The sequence below is a fragment of the Chlamydotis macqueenii genome, chromosome 7 (assembly GCF_036417535.1).
Source record: "Chlamydotis macqueenii isolate bChlMac1 chromosome 7, bChlMac1.mat, whole genome shotgun sequence".
In the NCBI taxonomy this organism is placed as follows: domain Eukaryota; kingdom Metazoa; phylum Chordata; class Aves; order Otidiformes; family Otididae; genus Chlamydotis; species Chlamydotis macqueenii.
In genome coordinates, this window is record NC_141562.1 from 18,352,994 (window position 1) to 18,361,387 (window position 8,394).

Consider the following 8,394-nt stretch of genomic DNA (forward strand, 5'->3'; position numbering starts at 1 on the left):
TGCTGGATTTGCAAATGAGTGTGTTTTCCAGGTGATGGCCATGCAGCCCTGCCCAAACTTTGGGCCAGGGGCAGCACCTCTGCAAGGAGCAGCTCCTTGCTGGCAATGGGGAAGGGGTGAAGCCACACGCTCGCACCCCTCTCTTAGCCCAGCATCGGTGGCCGTACCACCACTGGGGCACGCAGCAGGGCCTGGCACTGCCTCAAATGCTGCTCTCCTGCAGGGCTTTGCAAACAACTATTAACCTACTGCTGCTTCATCCCCAGCGCTTTTGTATGTGGGAGGGTCCTTGCATGTCCCCCAGGCAGTATCCCCACCAGAGAGCCTGTTCGTGGGCCACCGCAGGGCTGCCTCAGCTCGTGGGCTGGTTTTTCTAGCCTGGTAAGGTGGCGGCACCAAACTGTGTCAACAAAATTTGGCTAATAAAGAGGAGCCATCTCCCTCTGCAGGTGAGTGTGAAATCACTCTGGCTGTGAGAGGAAAGCCTCAAGGAGGACAAGCTTCTCAAAGACAGATTTTGCCTCACCTCACCATTAAATGACAGTGAGCAAAGAGCACCTCTGTGCCAGGAAACCCTTCTCTTCACAGTTGTGCAAAGGGAAGTGTGCATGGCTCAACCCCAGCCACTTGCCCATGATCAACAGGCTCTGCCTGTGGACCTATCCCTCGTGGTCTCCATGCACCTCTTTGATGTTCTTGAGATTGTGGGCAGCTGGCTTGTGCAGGGCCCTGACGCTCACAGCAGCCCCTGCTCGCCTGGAGAGAGAAGGAAGAGAATCCCGAAGGCAGTGCAATGGAAAACAGCTGTTCTCATAGGCACTCGGGCAAGACATGATCTCAAACAACAGGAAGATCTGTGGTCCCTCCCAAGCTGTGCATTGGAAGGGCTCCCCCAAGGCTTGCTCCAGCCACGAGCCGGGCACCAAGCCTTTTAGGACAGCCGAGGGCAGCCAATTGCTCTGAAGAGCTGATGGGTCTGTTGGGGTTCGGGAAATTCCTCCTTCCTCTCTCAGCCTCTTCCTCAGGGTCTGCTGCTGGGTACGATGCCTCTCACCCTCCAGCTGAACCTGTTTACCCCAGCAGGGCCATGCTATCTGCTGCTATAAAAGACTCCAGACGGGACGTAGCTGGCATTTTCAGCTTCTTACAGCTACTTTCAGTGGTGTCTGGAGCAGAATAGCTGTGTAACAATCCTCTTTAAGGAAAACTTTTGAATTATTATTTTATGATAAATTTATACCAGTGCTAGTAGTGATGCTGTTGAACAACCTAATCCTCATCTTCTTTGAATTCAGTTCTGTCTGTTCCTGTAAGGCAAGTTCTTCTGAGATAAAACCACATGCTGAAATAAAACCCAGAAATCTCAGTAAAGAGCTTTGCAGAGTGGAGTTTTCTTCTGTAACTGGTAATCCTGGAAAACCAGAGTGATCCTTCCTGATTGTGAAGAGGTGAGTGTGCTCAAAGTTATATGTAGAATCATTTAGCAGTAGTTCAAAGGAAACAAGATGTTTTTATGAAATCTGAGAAAACAAGGAAGGTTGGAGGAGTTACTAAAATGGAATGGTAGCATTCACAAGGGTAAGGGCAGCCCCATGTATCTAACATCTGCTCTTAGAAAAGTATGTCAAGTAATAGAAGAGTCATAGTTAACTATTCTTGAAAGCAACACAGATTAACCTGTGCGTCTTGCCAAAAAAGAGGAAAAAAAAAATTAGAAACAACATTCTATGCTCTGCAAGTGGTAAACTCAGTGTTATAATCCCAATGATTCAGGCTTTGGCTGAAGTTGAACTTCAGTGCCCTTCGTGCAAAGCTTTGGGTGAAGTGATTTATCAGTTCATAATGGATAATGGTCCATAATGGTAATGCTGGATTTTGGACTCTAGGCAGGGAAACATTAATGGCTGCTCCCTGAACCCACTGATGACGTACATGGACTGCTACTCAGGCCAGTCTTTTTAAAACCCAAACTAACTGGGAAGAAGGGCTGAATGGTTAATTTTCATTAAAACTAAACTGGCAAGAAGCTGAGGGCCTCAGGAAGAACAAAAGACAGAGACTGGTAAAAGGTGATCTTAAAAATTAATTGCTTTGCTCTCTTTTCTCTTGCACTTGCCACCCTGGATCAGCAGAGTGAGGGATGGTGCTAAAGACATATTTTGGCAAGAGATGAACAAAGCTGAGAGTAACTACAGAGAGTAAAAAAACCAGCTGAATTAGGATCAGGTCTGGAAGCATCTCGGCGGAAGTCTGAAATCATTAATTGTAAGCAGCGTGGCTCAGGTGGGAAGTCACAAGCAGCACAGAGCTGGAGCTGGCGAGGCGGGGGGAGCACGCGCGTGAGCCTGTGTGCTGCGCTGCTGCCTAAGAGTGAAAAACATCCCCCTTCTTGTCCCAGGTCTGGCTGAGGTGGCCTTCATGGCCATGTTCTTGTTTCAGGAGAAACATGTTTTTATAATATCCCCCACCTCCAGACCCATGTGTGTTCCCTCAGGCCTCGGCTCTGGGTGCAAAGCTGCTTTCCCATTCAGCCTTAGCTCCTCTGAATCAAATGGGCCATTCTTTCCCTGCCTGGAGTTTGGGTTAGGAAGTGGGTAGGAGCTGAAGAAACAACTGCAGACTTTTGGGGCAGCATGCAGGCACCTTCACACATCAAGTTTTTTGATTACAACCCATCCATGGTTTGTTAGGACAGCCCATAAGCACTTATATCGTAAGAAGAGATTGAGTCTGATCAGTGAAGTTGCATTACAGTAAGCCTTGCACAGAATGGGTCAAAAAAACCACCCAAATATCAAACCAAAGGCTTCCTCCTTTGCAGGTCACACCAGTTCAGTGCCAGATAAAGGAGCATGGAGTCTCACTAGCAGGACTTTCCAAAGGTGTTTCACAAGGGGTTCTCCAAAAAGCTGTGAAAAAGAAGGCAAGTAGCTGGTGGTGGTGAGCAAAGCTTTTCCAGGGATCAAAATAGTCCCGACACAGAATCAAGGAGGATGAATGCCAATTTTTATTTTTGTGAAGAGGCAGAAACAAGCACTTCCTGCTCAGGTAACAGGAACAGCATTTTAGTCCCACTTCTGTAGCCAGTGGGTTTTATAAAGCGAAGTGCCAAACTTTCATTTGGCGCTCTCAGCTTTACCTGGGATTGGGAAATAGACCGAGAGTCTGCAGCCTCGATAGCCTTCAACTGGAGGAAAGAGGGGATGTTCCGAGTGTATCTGGTGCTGGTGTAACTTCTTCTAACTATAAGTAAGTGCAGATGAGATCATTGGGCTTTGGAGCAGGAGAATGATGAAGAGGAGAGAGGCCAACCCAGAGCCATTGGCAAGGTCTGGCTGCGCAAAGGACCCTGGGGCTGTTCTGTTTGGCTCAGCAAAGGAGAAGGTAGGTTTGTACGCTTGAGAATGCAGGGTGGAGAGCTCTTACACACCATAACCAATGCAGGCAACAGCTCATGATGGCAATTCAGTTAATCCAACAATTGTGCAGTGGTTTACTCCTGTTCAAAGCACTGGACTTGTTCTGGTTGAGAAATTCTGATGGTGTTTTGTACCAAGCCTCTCTTTAATGAACAGTTCAGAAAACACAAATAGGTATGTGCCTGAATGCCTGTAGATGTTCTTAAGCTCAGCCTGAGCTTTGAGACTTCTGTGATAAAGATGCAGCTGATTAGGTTGTTTAAAAGACACCTCTGATCTTAATCAGAAGTCCTTCAATAGGATTTTTGTACACAATTTGTTCAATAGCTTGTTAGGTAGTCAGATTGGTCTCCTTCAGCTTCTAAATTTTCAACAGTGAAAACAGACACTGATTAATTAAATTGCAAAACTCTCTGCTAATCTCGGGTTCTCTGGATTCTGCATGTGTATTCAACTGTTCTTTTCAGAATGAAGTTTGAAGACACAGCAACTCTAGGCAAAAGCCCAGCTGCTCACTTAATGCACTTGTCTTAATCACTGTTTCCAAACATTAGTTGGCCTACTTATAGGCTTTAAAGAACAAAAGGTTTTGTAAATGGTACACGCTACCACAAAACCAACAAGAGAGCTCCTTAGAGGTGATTTTCATCATTGGTGTTTCATATGGAGTTTGTAACCCTTGGCTTAGAGTCGTGATAGCATTGATCCGAAGGGGGATTCCTGGCTGCTCCCCTGACCTGAGGGCCCTGCTTCTCCAGAGGAGGACAGTGAACAGCTCAGGAGTCTCAGGAAGGAGCACAGCCAGCCTCCTGCCTGCTCTTGCTTTTGGGGAGTGAAGGGCTCTGCTCTGAGCAGCTGGAGCAGCCCTCCCTGCACTTCTGTGGGCTCTTGCTCCCCTCTAATGGCCAAAGAGCTGAGAACCCTTTGCCGGAGACCATGGTGTCACAGGCTGTGGTGGCTGGTGTCAGAGGGAGCCCCTGTGTTAGCAGACCTGTGAACCAACATCAGCTGCAGGCAGGCTCACGGCTGCCCAACGCTGTGTTGGGGATGGGGTCCCCACTAGCTCTTCCTGCAGCTCCGATTGCTGGGGTTTACCCTCTTTGTTTTCTGTTCCACATCCCAAGAAATGCACTGGTGGGTGTTGTGGAGGAAGGGTTACAGCTACACTTGGGAAAGAGAGGCAATGCAGGTAAATCCACACAGATTTCAGAGTCTTCCCTGAGTCAGTGCTGCCTCCTGCCCCCACCACTGACTGAAGCTTTGACGCTTGTATGGCAGCTCTCCCCCCTCGTTTGAACAAGTTATGCCCACTGCCTGGGTTTTACCTAAACTGGCTATAAACAGTCTTTTGCAGAATGGTGTTTTGAGGCCGCAATCTACACCAAAAAAAAATGTCTGTGATCATGTGCTTGAAGCTTGGGCTTTCAAACAGCTTTGCTATTTATTGTGTTGCATTGCCTGCCATTGCTCTTTTTTAAAAAAAAGCTCTTCAGAGCTGCCCACATTTGAAGTGCTAGAAAATGTAAATAGTATCTCAGCTTTTGCATCTAGAGTTTATCACAGAATCGTAGAACGGTTTGGGTTGGAAGGGACCTTTAAAGGCCATCTAGTCCAACCCTCCTGCAAGGAGCAGGGACATCTCCAACCAGATCAGGTTGCTCAGAGCTCCATCCAATCTGGCCTTGAACGTTTCCAGGGATGGGGAAGCTTTGTGGAAACGACTCCTGCTGGTACTCTGTGACGAAGAGGAAAGTCCTTCTTATGTGTTGCTGGTGAGCTGAAACAGCCAACAGACCTGATTTGGAGGGGGTGTATCTTGAAGTTTCGTCTATTTTGGTTCTTTTTCACTTTGAGGGCACCGACAGCAATTATTTGCCTCTCTTGTGCGTTAGCCGTTGCTCAGGGGCCGCCGGCGGTGGGCGGGGCCGCCGGCGGTGGGCGGGGCCGCCGGCGGTGGGCGGGGCCGCCGGCGGTGGGCGGGGCCGCCGGCGGTGGGCGGGGCCGCCGGCGGTGGGCGGGGCCGCCGGCGGTGGGCGGGGCCGCCGGCGGTGGGCGGGGCCGCCGGCGGTGGGCGGGGCCGCCGGCGGTGGGCGGGGCCGCCGGCGGTGGGCGGGGCCGCCGGCGGTGGGCGGGGCCGCCGGCGGTGGGCGGGGCCGCCGGCGGTGGGCGGGGCCGCCGGCGGTGGGCGGGGCCGCCGGCGGTGGGCGGGGCCGCCGGCGGTGGGCGGGGCCGCCGGCGGTGGGCGGGGCCGCCGGCGGTGGGCGGGGCCGCCGGCGGTGGGCGGGGCCGCCGGCGGTGGGCGGGGCCGCCGGCGGTGGGCGGGGCCGCCGGCGGTGGGCGGGGCCGCCGGCGGTGGGCGGGGCCGCCGGCGGTGGGCGGGGCCGCCGGCGGTGGGCGGGGCCGCCGGCGGTGGGCGGGGCCGCCGGCGGTGGGCGGGGCCGCCGGCGGTGGGCGGGGCCGCCGGCGGTGGGCGGGGCCGCCGGCGGTGGGCGGGGCCGCCGGCGGTGGGCGGGGCCGCCGGCGGTGGGCGGGGCCGCCGGCGGTGGGCGGGGCCGCCGGCGGTGGGCGGGGCCGCCGGCGGTGGGCGGGGCCGCCGGCGGTGGGCGGGGCCGCCGGCGGTGGGCGGGGCCGCCGGCGGTGGGCGGGGCCGCCGGCGGTGGGCGGGGCCGCCGGCGGTGGGCGGGGCCGCCGGCGGTGGGCGGGGCCGCCGGCGGTGGGCGGGGCCGCCGGCTGGCTGCCCTGGGCGCTCGCAGCCGCGAGGTGGCACCACGCACCGGCTGTGGCGGCGGCCCCGGCCGGCCGGCAGGGGGCGCTGCCCGCCCCAGGGGTGCCCGGCGTTGCCCCCCCCACCCCGTTCCAAGTGGGGGCTGGGGTCAAAAGCCAGGAACCGCTGGCAGTTAAATCCCCTCACCCACCCATCGCCCCAGAAATGATGGAACAAATAATCTCACTACCTGTAAGCAGCGCAGATGAGCAGGAGCCATATGGAGCTGTCAAGAACAGAATCTGGTCAAAAGTCTCTGATTTTCCTCTATGACAGGGTAAGGACATGGAGAAGAGCCCTGGCTGCCATTTAAGTGGCTCTTTGGGATGATGTAGATGGGATGTTGGAGAGGTACAAAACCCATTGGATAATCATACGTGGAGTTATCTACGGTTCACTGTTGAAAAGGAAGGGGTCTGCTGAGTGAAGTTCAGGGACTTCTGTTCTGTTCGGGTCTGGTTTTGGTCAGCACTTCCATTAATGACCTGGATGATGAAGCAGAATGTGCACTTGCTAAATCTGCAGATTGAGAAGTATCCAGTGGCAAAGTTACTTGCCTAGTAGATCTTTAGAATAAGTGGGATCCTGCTAAAAACCACTTCCTTGCGTTGCGGTACCAAGGAGATACAGCTAGGGAGGTACTGGGGACTCGTTAGAGAGAGTGGTCCTGGAGAAGGTCTGTGGAACACCTGCTGTATTTGTACTGGAACAGAGAACATGATGTCCATGCCCTGGGCCCATGGGGAGGGACCCAAATGTGGGAGGCTGTACTGGCTCGGCTGCATCAGGAAGGCAGGTGGCATTTGGAAAGCAGGGGGCCTCTCCCAGAGCTCTCTGCTTCCAACTTGCTCACTTCATTACTCACTCTTGGCCATGTCTGGTATCTGCAGATTGTAAGGTTTTCCCGAGGTTGTGTCAGTTATTTGGTGCCACTGTACAAAGCCCTCTCAGCTCAGAGGTAGTGTGCAGTTTGCTATCTGGTCTGGCTCCTACACGGTGCAATACCTCTGACAGCAGAAGCGGACCCCACCATCTTCTCCATACAGGATTGGGAAGGAGAAACTTGAACCAACTAGCCAGCCTGCAGAGCCACTAGCCACACGCTTGCATGCACCAGTTGCCTCGTGTGTGTACTGACCGAGTCTGTCCTGTTCAGAAATCAGACTGGTCTGGCATAACTTTAGTTGAAATGACTGCATGGAAAACCTCAGGCTGAAAAATCAGTACCTAAACTAGATCTTGACTTTTCTTCGCTGGCTCCAACAGGTGATCATGAGAACCATGTGCTGGAGTTGGCCTTCTGCTCTATATTTGGGCATATCTTTCATCGGCTGAATCCTGCAACAGTCAACAGCAGCTAGCCTTGTACACCCTAACTCCAACCAAACCTCATCTTCTCTATGTGACAAGTTGAGGATCTACACAAGCATCATAGCAACATGGAGAACAAACCAAGCTGCACAGAAACTGCTCAAGGCAAAGCACAGCTACTAGAGCAGGTTAAAAGGGAAATTGGAGCTCATGTTGCTCTTGGCTTCATCTGGGGAAAAGAGAAGGATGAATTTTCTTTCCCTCCATAGGACATATCACCCAAGGGAAAGGGAAGCCTGGTCTCCCTTCAATTTCTTCTCCAGGCAAAACTATGTCTTTATAAGAGATGCTTTTTCTGACTTTGTTGCATTCCCACCTGTGCTTGAGATCAGCACGGGGTGGAGCAGCAGGGTACATGAACGGGTGTATGGGAAGAACCGGGTGTGTAAAGAGCCTGAGTTCCTTCATCAAGGAGTAGCAGAGGACCATGGCACCACCTGGCTTGGGTTATCAGGGAAAGGAGTTGAACTCAGCTGTGAGTCAGGCTCAGTGGAGGAGAGGATATTAGAGAGAAGCCCAGGCCCTCCTTTCCTCCCTTAGGAGGAAGAGCCGTGGCAGAGAAGGGAGTTAAACACAACAGCACAAAGATGAGGCGTGTGTTTGGTGGGAAGGCTGCCTAATGGAGGCTCCAGCACAGAATGGAGACCAACTGCTGAAGCTACCTCAGCAACACTGGCAACCAGTGACAAGGTAGGCTCCAGGTTACAATGACTGGTCATTATGTCTATGTTTTAGATGTTTATGCTTGATCTCTGAATGCATGTAGCAGATAGGGTTGTGCTTCCAGCGGTAGCTGTTTTTGTGCAGGGTAACTTTGCTCCCTCATTTTGGATTAGCTCA